The sequence below is a fragment of the Trachinotus anak genome, unplaced genomic scaffold (genome assembly GCF_046630095.1).
Source record: "Trachinotus anak isolate AG129_WGS33_773 ecotype Australia unplaced genomic scaffold, CSIRO_AGI_Tana_v1 ptg000010l, whole genome shotgun sequence".
Lineage (NCBI taxonomy): Eukaryota > Metazoa > Chordata > Actinopteri > Carangiformes > Carangidae > Trachinotus > Trachinotus anak.
In genome coordinates, this window is record NW_027273861.1 from 12,287,605 (window position 1) to 12,306,026 (window position 18,422).

Sequence of the window (18,422 nt, forward strand, 5' to 3'; positions counted from 1 at the left end):
ACTCAAATCCATAAGGCTAAATTTAATTCCTGCCTTTTTGTCCATTTCTCCGCTCCAGCTTTATAGCTCGCAGGACTCAGTGTCAGATCAAATCAAACCAATTTAAAGCACATTTTCACCATTTTAAGAGTATTTCACACTGTATTCTGAAATGTTCTAAATAATTCACAATAATTGCCTGGAATGTATAACAGCCGACTGCGAATCATGTGTGGATTTGAGAGGAGAAAAGCACAGTAATAAGGGAGGGAGATAATGAAATAAGAGCCACATGCGAGAAAATTTACAAGAAAGGACGAGAGAGAGAGAGGAAGGGAAAATTCAGAGGAGCTGGATGTGTTAATAGAAGGGTCCATAAAATCTAATTTGGCAGTTTGAGTGGGAGCGGAGAGCCCCCAGGTGGACATATACAGAGATGTACAAATCAGAAGGGAAGGACATTATGACTCATTATTGCTTACATTAAAAAGGAGTAGCTGTTTCTGTGTGCACTGGAAGACTTGTAGAAATGTTGAGCTCTATACTAGCTGGGAGTTTTTCAGTTTTGAGGACATGTCGGTAATATCACACATTAAGTGGTGTTACCTGTATATATGTTGAGGTTTGGATATGAGGGCAAGCAAACCTTATGATTCTTATTAAGGTCTCTGTCTTCATGCAGGTCCCTATGAGGACAACCCCCCACCAACTATCTCAGGACAGTGTGCTGGGGGACTTCAAACAGCTCCTCCAGCTAAGGGACAGTAACACAACTCACATGGGGTGATACTCTTTTTTTTCAATGTAATTTAGAGGTGATGCGGTGTCTTGAGGGTTCAGAGAGGTGATTCTGGAAAATAGAATTAAAGCTCAAGGTCCACTACCTCAATGTCTTGTTATTTCTTCATGCGTTACTCTGTGACAACTCTACAGTCTTTATTTTCTGTGCAGAAACAAACAACCTTGTATTTAGAGGTACAGCAGGGGCTGACTAAATAGGCCAGTTCAGTTCAGTTCACTGCAGTCGTAAGCTCTCCAGTTAACCTCAGCTGACCACATGTTGAATTCACTTTATTGTAACTACTCAGCTATGTATGAACACAGAAAGCCACTGCCTACCAGGAAATGCAGCGCAGCTTCATAATTTTCCTACTGCTACTTCCTTAACATCTCATCACTTGTCATCTTCACCTGTTTTTCCACCTTTATTTGAACTGGTTTCTAAATTGAGTTTGATTGCTTTACATTGTGATCCGTAACCGCCAGCAGTCATGCACAATATGCACATGTGTGAGATGCAGAGAGCACGTATATGGGCCCTAATTGCAGTCAGCAGAGTGTGGGACTGTGTAGGTGTAATTGGAAAATCAGCAGGGTGCCTGAGCAAATGTGTCGTTCTAATTGGCAAGTCAGCAGGGTGTACAGCTGCATCCTGCACAAACAGTGTAGTCAACAAACATCTTTATAAACACAAAAACCACTGAGGTCTGGGTGACTGTGTGTGTTTTCACCCCTCTTCATGGCACCATTGCAAAGAAATGCTTGAAAGAATATGTTTTATTACCGCAGGGTGCAGTATGTGAGCTGTAAGCAAAACAATTTATCCTTCCAGTGCATTATGGTGTGTAATCCTGTGGATAGTGTCTGCCCTCTGTGCTTGGGCCCGTCACGTCCACAAATTGTCAGCATAAAGTAATACCCAAGGGGAATCAAGACAAGACTCAGTTAGAGCAAGGTATGCATCTGGAGGGCTTATACGGTCATACTGTGAAGTTGGAACTCCATGAACAGAAGACAAAAATCATGAAAAGAAAGGGCATCTACCAAAAGAAAGAGGAGGAGAAGAGAAAGCAAACAAACTAAGTAACAAGAATACGTTTTTGACAGACGCTCACCAACTCAGTCAGCTGACCCACGAAAACCCCACATACCACCACAAACACCCATGTTTTCGCCTCATCCTTCTGAGGATCAGCACAAAGCATTTCAGGTGTTTTTAAGAGATGATCTGAACTATCAGACTTTGTGTGAAATTACAGCAGCCTTAGCTAATTGGTACAGTGCTTGAGAGGAAGGTTGAATTATCCCAAACTGCTTGGCAACACAGTGGTGCAGTGGTTAGCACTGTCAGCTCAAAGCGAGAAGGTTCTGGGTTTGAACTCGGGGCCTTTCTGCACGGAGTCTGCCATGAGCTCCCTCTGGGTACTCCAGCTTCCTCCCACAATCCAAAGATATGCACAAGCGGTCCGTCTCTATATGTCAGCCTTGTGATAGACTGGCGACCTGTCCAGGGTGTACCTCACCCAGTGTCAGCTGGGATTGGCTCCAGCCCCCCCCCCCCCACAACCCTATAAGGATAAGTGGTATAGCAGATAAATGCTCTTCACTTAGTTGTTGTCTGGACAGAATTTGCTCACCTAGTTTTATATAGTAGTATATATATGATATATATAGTAGTATATTTTACACTCTCAGTATAGTACCCCTCTGGACATAAATAGCACTTTGACCATGATGGTTATAGTTAAAGAATCCCCTAAACTAGACCCCTGTAGTAGCAATTAAATATGGCACAGTACATGAAAGACTTTTGTGTTATTTCAGCTATAATGGTTACGAAACATCATTACACACATCTTTCTATTAGATATTGACAATGAGGATAATGGAGATAGTGATGAGATAATGAAGCCATTTTCCTTCTAAATGCACCTACAAATTGCCTGCACTCTCTCAGTTTCCATCTGTGTGATGCTATTTGCAGGAGTTTGATCATTTTTTCACAAAGAGCGGTTTTGCTCAGACAACAGAATAAAATGAGCAGCTTTAGACAGAGGAGATGGTTTTGCATATCAAAGTGTTTGTGGCAGTAACACGGTCCCAGAGACTCCAGTCTGACAGGCAATACTGCATGGAGCAAAATTGCCCAATTATACTACAATCTGACATTTATATCATTAGTACACAGCAGTGTTCAGGCTAAAAAGAAAAAGGGGGTTGTAACAAAAAATGTCTTGATATTTTTGTAAAATTTCACCTTTTTTTTCGTAGAGAGCAAAATAATAGTTTTTATCCTGTGGTGAAAAGCAGTTAATGTTCAGATCCCTGTGAAAACATAACTGTCCAAATTGGCTTTTATACAATTGTGCAGTCATTGAGATTAAAAGAAAATAGATCTGATATGTTTTGCTTTCATCACATTCAATCAAAATGTCATTAGCTATCATCTTTCATTCATTCCCATTATTTACCAAATGTCTATATGTAGGGCAATGTATTTTTTTAATGATTGAATTCAGGCCTTTCCTTTTATGTGACTGTTTGTAGCTGCTTGTGTGACAAGGCAGCAGAACACAAAAAAGGTGGTCAACTTGTAGATGTCAGAGTTTATTGGGGCAGTAGAGCAGAATTCTGTTTCATCGGTGGGGTCCTTTGTCCCATTTCCATTCCCTGTGCACCCTTTTCAGTGCAGTCTCCACTTTTGCCTCAATCTCTTTCCCAATTTACCAGTAAACTGTCCTCATTTTTTCTTTGCTGCTGCACACAAATGTGTTCACCTGCTTTATGTGATGCTGAGATTACCTCTACCATTGTCCAGCTGCGCGGGTTGGTGAGGCAACCACGTTTCCATGGAAACGTGGTTCAGGGGTCAATGTGTTGCAGATGCACTTTGCTGAGATGTAAAAAAAAAAAACATTAAATTGACACATCGTGACTAGACTTTGAGTGAATCCTGGTTGGACATGCTGTCCTACATCCTCTTCATATTAAAAGCCTACGTATTGGGTATATATATATGTAGTTGCCCACACATTCAGGTCCCTAGAACGTACTTTTCCCATAAACAAATCAAACAAATATAGGTATTTGTATTCATAAAAACCATATGGAAAATATGTTTAAATCTCCTAGAAAAATATATTTTCAGACTAAAGTTTCATTAAATTTTTTTTATTTTATGTTTCTCTGTCCTGGTATTGCATTTGTACTTCCAATTTCATGTGTTGTCATGTGTTTCCTGTTATTTTATTTCATTCTGAGCTGTGCTTTTTCTCAGTTTTGTGTCCCTTTTTAACTTTTGTGTGCAATAATGTACTATGAGAGTGTCATAAAAATCAAGTTATTATGAGACAAAGAGAACTAAGAACTTGCATTATTTTTCTTGACAATGTAAAAAAAGTTATGTAGATATCCTTCTTCCTCTGGCTATACATAAACACACTCACACACAAACACAAGAACCAACACACTCACATCACATGCATTGCTCTGAGCAATCACTCAGAGGCTTATCAGTGAGTGTTTGTGTTGTGGTTAGAAATTTGTGTCAGTGTGTTAGTCCCGGTCCTGGTGATTAGCTGTGGTACTGATGTGCTGTAACACAATGAGGGTTGGATTAATTGAAAACTGAGCCTCCTCCGATACGTTATAGATCATTCGCTGTGATATGTCTTATCTTGTGCCTGGTCTTACCACAGTCCGCCGACCACAGCAAGACTGAAAGTGAGACTGGCAGCACTGATACACAGCACTCTCTGTCTTTGACCCGGTCAACTCGGCCACATCCCTCACCTGAATGTCACATTTCTAGAGCACCAGTTGTTTCAGGACAGGTTCAGCGCGAGTCCTCGCTTTGGTTCAGGCTCTAGTGCGTAAAATGTGAGAGGCTTGGGACAAAGATGTCTGCCAAATTAATATAATGCAGATCACATTACATTTTTTAACAAAGGGTTTCTGATGCAAAGAATTATGTAGTTGTTAAGTACTCGTGTGATTTTATGTCTTCACTCTGTGTGCAGCCAGACGTTTGAACGTCTGTGAGCAAAGATACAGTAAGACTATGTGAAAATGAAAACACACATCATAAACACTTTGTGTGTGTGTGTGTGTGTATGTGTGTGTGTGAGTTTAGTTGGTTTTAGACCTTGACAGTGTGGACATTTTCCATCAGTAAGGAAACTTCTTCAGGGCAGTTTGACGGCTTTGACTTTTTCTGTGTTTTACAGAAATAGTTGAACAGGAAACTGGGATAGACAGCTAGCCTGGCTCTGTCCAAATGTTACAGAGTCTGCCTCATGGCATCTCCAAAGCTCACTCATTAATGAAATATACCGTGTTAGTTTATTAACATAAAAAAACCAAAGAGTAAAAACAACACATTGTGGTTTTACAGGGGGATTTTTTAATGGAATTGTTTTACCCTAGCTAGACAGACCAACTTCTTTACCCTGTTTCCAGCCCAGGCTAAGCTAACTAGCTTCTGGCAGTAGCAGTGGCTTCAGAAAGTATTCAGACTCCTTCGCTTTTGCACATTTTATTATGTTGTAGATTTCTTTTTAAAGTTATAATATGGAACTTATCCACATTAAAATGTCTTAAATGACTATACCTACGTCAGATATTTTTTGGAGTTGTGTATTATTCCAAATGTTTCCAGGAATTCTCAAACCTAGAGAAATACGTTATTTTAATCATGTTAACAGTCTGTTTCATTTGGTCGCCTATCAATAGCGTTATATCCCTGCATGTGTTGGCATTATGGTTGCCTGTCAGAAGCTCAAAATGGATTTTTATCCAGTTTTAAGCCTCATTTTTAAGATACATTTTAAGATACAACTATGTATTTTTACCAATTGAAGGCAAATGTTAGGCAGTTCAGCTCCAAGCCCCTCCAAGATGTCCTGTTTCCGCTGAAGACCATTAGTGGTTTTCAACTGGTTTCCAGCATGAAACAGCTTTATTTGTTGGCTCTACTGGTGTTAATCCCCTGGTCCATTCGTTATGGAGAGGAGGATACCTGTGTGGATAATTCGGCTGGAAAACCTCTTGAACATCTGGTTTCTAAGTTATCAGAGTGACAATAGAAACAAAGTTGAGCAGCAGTCTGAGCTCCAGCGCTGGAGGGCGACCATCTCAGCAGAACTCAATCAATCAGGTCATTATGGTTGAGTGGCTAGATGTAGGTCACTTTGAGTAAAAGGCGTATGGCAGCCCACTCAGAGTTTGCCAATTGACTCTGAGAGCATGCAGACAAAGATTCTCTGGTCTGATGAGACAAAAGCTGAACCCTTTTGGCAGAACGCCAACTACTATGTCTGGCAAACACGAGGCACTGCTGATGACCTGGCTGATACCATCCCTACACTGAAGCATGGTGCTGATGGCAGCATCATGCTATGGAGGCGATTGTGGAGAACCCTGAAGATGTCAGTTCACAGACACTTTACTTCCAATGGGACATGGAGAAATGGGACAAACTGCCCAAATCCAGGTGTGCAAAGCTTGTAGAGACTTGCTCAAAAAGACTCAAAGCCATAATTGCTGGCAATGGGGCTTCTAGAAAGAACTGAATTAAGGATCTGAATACTTTTGTAAATAAGAAATTAGGTTTTTTAATGAATTTGCAAACATTTCACAAACATGTTTTCACCCTGTGATCTCACTTCATCCAGTAGTATGCTTATTTCTCAGACTTATGTCTTATGACTATGTCTTTCTTATGTCAATGAGAGCCAGAGAATTTTCAAACAGATCTTTATACACTTGCTATCAGGCTGAAAGAGAAAATAGAAAATAGCATTGCTGCTAATGGTAGCAGGGTGCAGCACATTGGAGGTGTACAACACCTTCGTCTTAATTGAAGAAGAAAAGATGGAAAACAAACAAAGACACTGAGTTTGAAGAGAAGCTGTGTCTGCCGCTACCCTCACCTCTAGTATTGATCTTTAAAAGAATGAGTACAGCAGACAAAGCAGCTCTTCTTCTTCTTGCCTGGATGTTGCCATTTTGATTCAATTCATAATGAGCATGTGTGGAATATGTGGATGTGCATATATATGAAATGTTATGTCCAAGTGGAGTGTAAATGAAAACAATTACATATTCATGGCGTCCACAGCTGCCTGTGTATGTAAGCTAGTATAAGCGAGAACTAAGGCCATAACCTGTGAGGGTTAGGACTTACAAATACACATAGCTGCATTTTAAACGGTCACAAATGTAGTTTTAAAAACGTGTGCATGTATACGTTTGTGTTCACTCCTACTTCTGAGCTTTACATAAGTGTGCACTTCTGTAGTCGTGCATGTCCATTACACAATATGGAGTTTTGTATGACATCATTCCTATTCACTCTTCTATTCATCACTGTTTTGTGCATCATATAATTAACGGGAAGAGAAAGACCATATGTAAGATGACTAGGGAAATTACCATCTGACATATACATAACAGCTTTCTTTACATACTGCATCACACCCATATAATGCCTGTGTCATCATCAATGTATTCTTCTCCTTTCACATGCTGCAAAGGTAATTTAACTCCGGGCGCTTTGCTACCTCAGTGGCTGTCAGATAATGGTAATGAATATTATGTACTGTAGAACTGACACTGTTGCCTGAATAAATTGTGGCCTCTTAAAATCCCGAAGGCTACAAATTCAAAAGCAGTAATTTCCTTGCAGAATGTTAAAATTTAAAATACTACACAGCGTAGTCAGAGTGAGGCAGAGAGCTCTATTTCTAGCCTTTAAAGAGATCAAATTACTTGATTACAGCCACTGGTAATTTGATTACCTTCAAGTGTGATTTTACTATTTTCCCCTGATTGCCTCTGTTCAAGAGGAGCTGTGTAACCAAAACATCACCTAATTTCAGCTGCTTTTCTTCAGATATGTTGAAGAGGCCCACTTTTTCCTGTAACCACACCCACATCATACTGCATGAGAACAATTGGTCTCCATGACAATAGATTAGCAGCTATGTGTGTTTGTGTGCATATGCGTGGGCATATGTTTCTCCCTTGAACTCCGTGTTCAGTGATATAAGTCTCTTCATTCTCCAATAACCCGATGAGAAAGGAAGGATTTCATCACTAGTTTCCTTTGTGATGGTTGTCAAGTAACATGAAAGGAGCTGAGCATTACCCAACCTTCCATTTCTAATACGTTTATGTACAGAGACATTTTTTTTCATTGAAAAGCGTTATGGTGAATACCAATCATCCTCCAGTCCAGCTGTCATATAAATAAATTGGCTTCAACATTAGTTACTTTGTTTCTGAAGTGTCTATACGTGTGGAAAAATTGGATAATTGGAATTTTTTGACGGATTGTTTTGAGCATTTGTACTATGTGAAAGACTACAAGCCACAAAATACTTTCTACCTCTCTCTCCCTCTTTTTCTGTGTCTGCACGTAATCCATTTACTGCTTTTATCTACAGATTGCACAACTGATCACAAGTTGCAATCACAAGATGTGGAACAATCACAAAGTCTGTGAAACAGGACAGGAAAACAGGAATATCTTTGTTGTCTTGTTTGTGTCCTCGTTTCTGAGGCGGACATGTTGCGCCACATTTTGCAAATTCTGTTAAATTTAATCTCCCATGTTTTTAGGGGCATGTAGATCATCTTTGACACATAAGCTAACAAAAAATGTAAAAATGTAAAAAATAAGACAGAAAATAGAAATAAAAAGAAAATCTAGGTCAGTTGAACTGTCCTCGGACAAAGTGTGATCTATTATTCACAACTTCTGGCACAATTTACATCAGGTCAGACTAATTAGGGATTGTTTACTGATACTTTGTTATGTAACAAGAGATCCTACACACTAACAGAGGTAAATAATGCTTACATTACATTATGTGTACTAGTTAATAACAGATGCTACCATTTCTGAGGCAACACATACTGTGCCGTATATACAAAGCCTAACACCTACAATTCAATTATAGCAAGCAGCATTTAAAGGCATTACAGGCATTTAAAGTAATTCAGTTTGATAAATTTGTTTAAAATAGCAGTAAGTGTAATTCTCAGAAACTGCTATGTTCCAATGAGAAATTCACTAATCAACTTATCAAGTATTTAAATACAGCCTTGAGCCTTTTACAATTTAGTCCTCTATAACATTAAACTGTAACATTATTCTCACTTTATTTCCCACCAGAAGTACTATGAGCTGCTGTTTCGGGTTCAGACCACAGCTAAACTAAGTGTTTTTGTGATGTGTTTGAACTTCACACAGTAGTTTTTTGCAGGCTACAACAATGAAGTACCTTTTTCTCTTTTTCTCAGATAACCTAGAAACTCTCATGGGAAAAACAATAAAGTGTCAGTCTGATCTCATCTAATGTCTTTCTGTATTGAATCTGGCCAGAGATTAGATTAAAGCTCCTGGGAATGTCTCTGAATATTATTGAGGGGGTTATGAGCAGGAAATAATAAATCCATGGTTAAATTCCTGCAGCAATCCAATTCATGCAATCACCTACACTGTGTATATACTAAAAAAAAAATCCTTGGTGCTGTATCTCGGTCTTTTCCACACAATGATGCAGCTATGAATGCTTTCATTGCTCTATTTACAACTGCTTTGCAAGAAAGGTGGCATCATTTATACAATAATGAGTATTACCTCAAGAAGCGGCACGTACCAGCAAGCTCTGAATGCCATTCTTTAAGCCTTAAATCATCTCCTGAAACTACTCAGCTGCTGCTCTCCAACAGCCGCTCTCAGAGAGGATATTGAGAATACAGGTTATTCTAGCAGCAGTAACAGGACTACTGAATGCTTCCCTGCTGTTAAATGTGTCGCCTTTGTGTATCAATGTAAATACAATATGTTGTTACACAGGATGTAAAGGGTGTGGTTGAGACTGGGTGGTGGAGCTGTGCAGTGATTTTCCTCTCAGCCCGGAGATGTACGTAGCCCCCTCCCCTGTTCTTCACCTCTCTTGCTCACCTCCCCTTCACTCTCCTGATCCCTTCTCCCCTTTCCTCACCTTTCACTTCCTGTCTCCATTGTTTCCTATTTTCTCACACATTTTATTTCTTAACCTAGTGTCTTACCTATCGATCATATTGAAAGCATGTACACCCAAGTATATTTGATCCTGTACATTTATATATAAGATATTCTGTGTGAATGAAAGATAGGTGAGATTTCTTCAAATTTTAAAATGTAGGGCAGAAAAGCATTGATAGCCTTAGATTTAGATTACAGTAATCAGTCAGTTTGTGATTGCAGGTCTTGATCCTTTGAGTTTTATGATGATGTCAGTCAATCAATAAATCAATAGCACCTTTCATACAGGTCAGTACAATTCAAAGTGAGTTGCAGGTTGATAATAAGACAGTATTAAACTGTAAAACAACTGGAGGCCAATGCACACACACAAAAAAATAAATCATAGACATGTGCATTGCATGGTAGCTCTACAGTCATTAGTGTATGTGTGTGTGTGTATGTGTGTGTGTGTGTGTGTGTGTGTACGCGCATGCATGCGTGAATAAGAGGCAATTTGTAAAGCACATTGGACAGAATCACTGTAAAATGTCCATTTACCTTGTTTATGCGTAATTGCAGCAACTTCTTTCTGTTTTTACTATGTTTGCACAAATGCCTACAGACCAAAAATAATAAATAATAAATAATCTCATTTAATCAAACTTTTATTATGTGTCAGTGCATGTGGATCTTTTTCTTTTTCTTGCACAAACACAACTTGTAAATCACTGCACCAAGCTCTCTCCTACAGAGCAGTTGCATAACAGGAACTACTTTAATTGTGTGTGTTCAACTGATTAATCTGGCTTAGAGAGAATATTAATGCCTGAGTTCCCAAACATGCATGAACAGAATTATAATGTTCTCATTATAACCACTGAGCTCCATGAGCTCTCATTTACACTGGATGCAGAAAGCAGCTGTGCCGAGGGGCCGGGCTGATGTCTATTAGGTAAGGAGTACAAGCGTTACGAGGTGCCTTCACACTTAATATCACCAGGGGTCGTTGTTTCACCGTAGTGGGTTGTTATTCAAAACAATCCTTGCCACATGACTCTAATAAACCCAGAGAAGGAAGAGGGGGACATCGATAAACAAAGAAGTGTATCTCCTGCTGAGTGTGTCTCCTGCCCTCCTAAGACTGTTTTAAACTGAGTAACCAAACAAAATAATCTAATAATCTACGGCACCTGTGACGCCTAGAGAGACAACATGTTTGTTCATTCATTTGTTTATCCATTGTGTAGGAAAAGCAATGATAAGGCATGAGAGGTTGTATTGCGATTTAAACAATGAAGTATATTGTAGAAAATACACACCCATGCAAACACTCTTAGGGTGCATAGAAGTTACAGATAAATCAGGTCATTTTAGTTCATTCGTGACCTTTATTTTTGACAGTCTTCTGTATTAGGACAAAGGCAGTTTGTTGAACAGATACATCGGTTTCTCTTCTGTTGTATTCGTGACAAAGCAGCTGCTCAAGGAGTCTTTGCTCGAACCACAGGTGTCACCAGATCAGTGAGGACAAAATCTTCACAAATACGTATACAGCATTTGATAACACCTGTAATGCCTGCAGTAATTTATATTAAACTTCAGTTTGGTATGATCTTTTACCAGAACATCTGGTTCATACATTTTGCCTCTCTATTTTCAACCTTGGTGCACTGAATTATCAACACTTACACAAGCAAAGTGTGCTTGAATGATTACATTCATATTTAACAGAAAGGAAGGAAAACTTTGTCTTTGACAGGGCTGCATCTCTCAATCCCTCTCTGCATGATAGGGAGTGTGAGAGAGGAATGGAGAAGGAGAGGGATGGGGCCCCAGGTCGACCCTTAACAGCTTTTGAGTAATAGATGGTTTGTCAAACACTCCGATTGCCACAGGCAAAGAGCACAGAGCAGCCATGGGTATATTTGAAGCATGTGTGAAATTTGAAACTCTCCTCTTCTTGATCGCTCCGATCAAAACATGTCAGCCATTTCATCTAGCAGAGTCTGACGTTTTCCAAATGTAAGACAATCAGCGTATTATAGGTGCTCCTTCAGCTCCTTCTTGAAAGGTTTGACTGTCATCACACACACTCCCTCTGCTTCTTCAGAGCAGCTGTCGGGAGAAAATGGATCCTGCTTTTTTTTTTTTCTTTTTTTTTTTTCACAGATACATACAAACATGCCTGTGTGGGTCACAAGGATATAGCTAGGTATACGGACACAGGCTCACATGTGGAGACACACATACATGCACACATGAACACAGTTTCCGGGTGTGGCTGAAAACCATTAATCAGAGCTGGTCATTAATCAGCATTGGTGTGGTTGAATGTACAATCCACTTCACTCTTCGTTCAACAGGCAGCAGTTGAAAAACAATCCTCTTGATGTAAACAAGCATTTGTGTGTGTGTGTGTGTGTGTGTGTGTGTGTGTGTGTGTGTGTGTGTGTGTGTGTGTTTTTTTTCTCCTGACTCTACTTCTGTTAGAGGTAAACAGGCACTCTCTGAAAGCCAATCTCGCATGAGAGGAGAACATAGCTGTGTGTGAGCGAGTGTGCATGTGAGCGTGTGCACCCATGCAGTGTGTACATGTGTTTGCATGCACATATGTGTTCATTTGTGGGTGTTACCTCACCGTCAGGGCAGATGATTCATTACAGACAAGCCACAGGGTCGGGGGCCCTGCACGGCTGTTGTCATGGAAGCAAGTGTTGGAAACAGCAGATCTCCTTTCAGTATCATCTTCTGATTGTTGGGACATCGACTTGGCTTTCTGCCTCTCACTGTTTTACTCAGTTTCTCTATATTGTCTCTGTGTGCTGCTGTGTTTATCTCTCTTGCTCAGATGATTACTTGTTTTGTTTGTTTTCATTATATATGGAAAAACAATGAACAGGATCAGTGGCGTGTGGTGACTTTTACAGATAGAGAAGCGAACAACCAACTACACTCTCCAGTGACGACGCAGAATCCTGTATTTTTTTGTAAGCTGTCGCAAACCTTTCAAACTTACTGCAGGTGTTGCACCGAGAACGCTACACCTCGATTAACAGAAACAGGAAGATGTCACAGACCAGAGCCTTTCCTGACCTCCCTGGCACCCAAAGAAAAATTCTGGTAAGGGGCCTTCCCGCCTGACCTGTGAGCCATGTAAACCATTTGCCATTGCCACACAGCCACACCTGACACCCAGTGCTCCCACTACAGTCCTGCCTCCTTTAGTTTGCTCCATCCGTCAGTCTAAGAATAAATAGAGGCATGCAGAACAGAATGAGGTATAAACAAACAATATTTATTGTATAGAATAATTTCTATGCTAAGTCTAAGTTCATATCAACATTGACATAAATAAGAAACTGTACAAAATATAATTCTGCTGCCTCGTAATTAGTTCAGTCCTGACAATATTTTACACTTAGCTTTGGCTATGCAATTAAAACATAAACAGCCTATTTGGTACATGCACATATGGACAGATGTACACGTGTTAACTTTCCCAAGCTGCAGTTCATAAACCCTGTTGGCACTCCTCAAACATAATAAATAGTTGTATACACAGACAGTTAGAGAGATGACCTGCAAACACATCAACTTAATGTTATTTGCTATTGTTGTTACCGAATTCACTCTCATGGTGTTTTTTTTTTTTTTTTCTGTTTTTGTGACCAGAAGGATAGTTCAGCTTTGTTTGTGGGGGAGGCGGGGCCCTTCACTACTTGTATAGGAAGCGTATACAGGGTTGCCTGACTCTGACTGAGACTAGTGTTATACTTTCCTGAATCCTCGTTTATGCGAGGGTCAAGTGATATGGCCATGACAGAAATGATAGATGGTACGGCTGGTAGTTGGGCCAGCTTCCAGAGACAGTAGCCTGTGACCGCCACAAGTGTCCAGTAAATTGCAAGATAAATGCAAACCGACAATATCAGATCCTTAATGGAACAGAGCACAGTTCTGTGATGTAAGGAGAGATATCGCTTCCACTTCAGTATCGTTATTGAAGTCAGTTTTTAGCTTTAACTGGTCAAGTTCTGCTTGGTTTGCGAGTCCTGAACAGCGCACATTTTTTCCGTTTTCCAGAGCAAGAAACAGACTGTTAAAATGAACCCACACCAGGTCATGCTCATGTTCACGCATGTAAACGTCTTCCTTTTTTCTGAGAGTCTGCAATGAATTTCCACACTGTAGCATGCACACAGACTCACACACACAACACTGAGGCCCTATAACCCAATTGTATGCACAGCTGACATATTTTTCTGATTGTTGCCCACCTTCATTCAGGCATCTCTCTTTTCTCCTTTCTGCTGTTGAAACTGAGACTGGCCTTGGTAAACTGGTTTGTGGAGGAAATTCAGCAGAGGAGATGTGAAAAAAATGTGTAAAGCAACAGAGACAACTGAGTGACGGATTGCATTTGATAATATATATATATTTTTTTATTTTCAGTTTTTAACACTTGATATACAGCCTTTACATTTGTATAGCTTCATTCAACTTCCATACTGTAAGATCGCTGCATTTACTTATAGACAAAAGAAGAAACAAAACAAAACAAAACATAACGCTCAGAACAGGAATGCTCCTCCTATTAAAGAAAATGGTAATCTATATACAATCAATTATTGTTTGTAATCAGAGCAAATTAAAACGCATATATAGAAAAAACTATATAAATCTTTCAAGATTGGAATCTGCATTGTCCACAAAGACTAGTCATCCACTTCTTCGTCTGTTAAATCCAAGTCCTTAATGTAGTTGATGAAAGGGCTCCATATGTTCTCAAATACATGCCATTTAGCCTTTAATATGTAAATTATTCTCTCTAATGGAAGGCTTGCTAACATCTGTCTTATCCATTGAGTAGTACTTGGTCTATAAATCTTTTTCCACAACAATGCAACACATTTCTTAGCATAAAGCAAGCTGAGGTCTATAAATGTCCGCTCATTCCTACTATAGTTATGTTTCTCTGGGTATAAGCCCAACAAAAAAAGTTTAGGGTCCAGCAAGATTGGTTTTGAAATAATCTTCTCGGCTATAGCTCTTACCTCTTCCCAGAATATTTTAATCTTTCTGCATTGCCGAATGCAGTGAAACAAAGTTCCTCTGGATTCCATACATTTTGTGCATACATCTGGTATATTTTTATTGTATCTATTTAAATCTATCGGTGTCACATATGTCCGCATTAACCATTTGTACTGTATAAGTTTAAGATGTGTATTTATGGACATAGTGTGAGCCTTAGCACAGGCTGCTTTCCAATCCCCATCCGAAACTTCTAATTGCAAGTCTTCCTTCCATGTATCAACTTATACTGTGCATTTTCTGATGAATAAGATGTCAGCAACCTGTATACTTCTGATATGGTCCCTTTTCTTAAACTGTCCTTTATCATAATTTCCTCCAAGGATGAATGTGGGGGTCTGGTAAGTAAATTATTATGATTTGCTTTAACAAAGCTTCTAAGCTGAAGGTACTTGAAAAAATGTTTCCTGTTGAGGCCAAATTTAAAGCTCAACTCCTCAAAAGACATCATAATACCTGAGTCTGTCAAGTAAAAGTCTTGGACCATTTTAGGTCCCTTAGAGTGCCGCGTTTGATAATATTTTACAAATATTGCGGAACGCTCTTGAGCCTATTGATCTGAAAATACTTGTATGGATGGTATGTGATGCCTCAGACAATGGACACACACAAAGGCATGTGCAGACATGCACAGATATTGGATGGTGATGACAAAGCCCAGTTTTTCCCGTTTAGTAAACATATTTTTTCATTCGTTCTCATAGAACCAAGCCATAGAACCATAGAAGTAACCACATGTGGAGAGGATTTGCACTTAATTACCAATGAAGGGAAGGGTGGGAAAAATAATAGCAGATGTGGGGGGTGAAAGAGGAGGTAATGAACTTCCAGTCCTTCAACCAGCCTTTGGCTCCTTGTATGTGATCATGGTTATTCAAAGATGACAGAGGAAATGAAGGGACTTACTCATAATGAAGTTTCGAGTCAACAATATAAAATGCTGTGACTGTGTCAGTTGTCACAAGGTAGAAACACAGCAGTTTTGCCTGTGTGTCACACTGAATCTCATCTGAACCTGGCTCAGAAATATCATCCTGATAAGATAAATATGAGTGCCAGTGGGCTGCCATCCCTGGTCCAGATCCATTCTTATTTAATATTCCTCTAAGATCTGGTTTTTATCTCATAGACATAATCTCTGCTATAATCTCTTCTGGGACCCAGTATTATCTATAAGGCTGTCTAAATTCATGTTTATTTCTCTATCCTTTTATCAAACCCATGTCACAACTCTGCAAAAGCCTGTGGTCGCTCCTTCCTGTCATGACTGTCAGATTCAATATTATCGAGATGAAGGCAGAGCAATATTGACAGACAACAGGACAAACACTGCATGCGGAAGCAGCGCGGACAGATACACCATGGTAAATGTCAGCTTTAATTGGATGCCTATCGTTTAAATATTTCCCATCAAGACCAAATAAACAGCTTGATTCCCGATGACAGGATGTGGAGCTAATGCACACCTCAGGGCAATAACTTCAGCCATATCTGGTATCAACAGCTGCTGAGGGCGGACAAATACCAAGTCAAAAGTGACATGAAGGGCATTCCAGTTTGTTGTTTGTTTGTTTAGCTCATTAGAGGCATGCTACCCATGTTACATATAGTTTATCTTGCCACAGGCCTAACTCCGGCTGATGAGGGTTTTAGGTAAGCAGCAAAATACAGGAGCAGCAGCATTAATGCAGTTTCAGTCTAAAGGTTATTTTAAATAAGAGCAGTCGTCTACAAAATCACTTAAGCAGGAGCAAAAGAGCTTCTGTATACCGCTGCAGTTTTTTGCCAAGCTGGCACTGTGGCTCAATGGATGTCAGTTTGTGGATAAGTCCATCACTTTGGTTCAGAGTAAAATGCCTCAACAAATGTCAGATGAATTTTTTTTTCCAAACATTCATTGTCACCAGATGATGAATCCTACTGATTTGACAACCCTTCGCTTTTTCCTCCGGTGCCACCATTGCTGTGCAATTTGGTGCAGATGTTCATGTTCCCCTTGGGAAGAATTTTAATGTCTTTATTGATCCTCTGACTTTTCATCTAGTTTCATAATTATCAAGCATTAGCATGGTAACAAACTTAAGTGAGCTGGTGAACAATATACTAAAACATCAGCATATTCGTGTTGCCATTTGAGCCTGTTCGCTGACATGACGCGGCTGCAGACTCTTTGTTGTCAGCAGCTGGATGAATGAGAGACGGTGGCAAACAAAATCAGTCACTGAAGTGACACCAACTCAGATTACAAGTCCTGTAACTGGAGATCTCAGGGCTTGCCATTGAGACATCAGCGGCAGTAATTATGGTGTGTAGCCACATTTTAAATACAGTGTAAAAATGTGAGCCATACAGCTTTCCCGAACATGGAAACAGCATCCGACAATCGTCTCACAGCACTTGCTGGTTGTGAAGCTTTACCACACAGTCCTCATCAGCAGAGTGAGGTTGCTCAGTTGCCAGTAAGTTGTTGATGTTTGAACTGCTGACGAGGACTATGTGATGCAGTTGGAAATGCCAGAAAAGTGTGTAACTGGACCTTGAATAAAAAAAATAATAATTTTTTTTTAAATCACAGCCTGTCAATAAATAAATAAATAACTGTCCATTTGAGAGAACAGCTCCAGGAAAAACAAGGGCGGTTCCATGACAACTGGACAGCTGCCGAAGATTTTGTGTGATCTTCAGAAGAGCTACTAAGTAAACCTTGTGGAAAGATTATTTTGTCAACTGCTCTTTTCAAGGTCTGCACTGTGAACTCTGTCTGAAGACATCAGCACTGCCATTGGCCTTCAAGCACCAATCAAACGCCAGAGAGGGCATCCCTCGGGTTATGGTAGGGTTAGGAACGATTATGTCCAAGGGAACAGGAGATGAAGGAAGAGGCACCCTGTAGTTTGGCACACTGACCTATTGATGTGAACCCGGTGCAGGTGAAAGATAGGTACAAACCAGATTACAGCCACACACAGAGACGAAGTGGGAGAGATTAGAGGGCATTTGAAAGGGGAGAAGAGAGAGGGTTTAGCAGGATGAGGGAGAGGAGAGAAGAGAGGATTATGGAAGCCAGAGCTTGGATCCTAAAATAATCCTCTCAGAATACTGGGCTTTATGCGCTGTGGCACAGAGGCCAGTTTAAGCCATTAAATTGTCATTGCATTCATGCGCCGCACTTTGAACATGCATAAAACACTTCCAACTGTCACTGCCTCTGCTTTAGAGGTGGAGGTGTTTTGATTTCTTTTTTTAGTTTATGTCTGACCAGTACACGCAGAGTACAAACGTACACACACACTCAAACATGCACACATCCAGACAGACGCGTTCATTCCATCTCCCTTAATCTGGAAATCTGGTTGGGAGCTACGTGCCTGTGTGTGAAGCACTAAGCACCTCCTTCTTTCCATGCTCCATGTTCTAATTTGGGTATTGCCATGGTTACGTAAGATTCAGGGTTAGGAGGTCAGTGATGTTGCAGGCGAACACCGGATGGATGTGTGACTGCTTCATGGCGGCAGGGGGACATGCTGAGGGACATAATATAACCCGAGAAAGA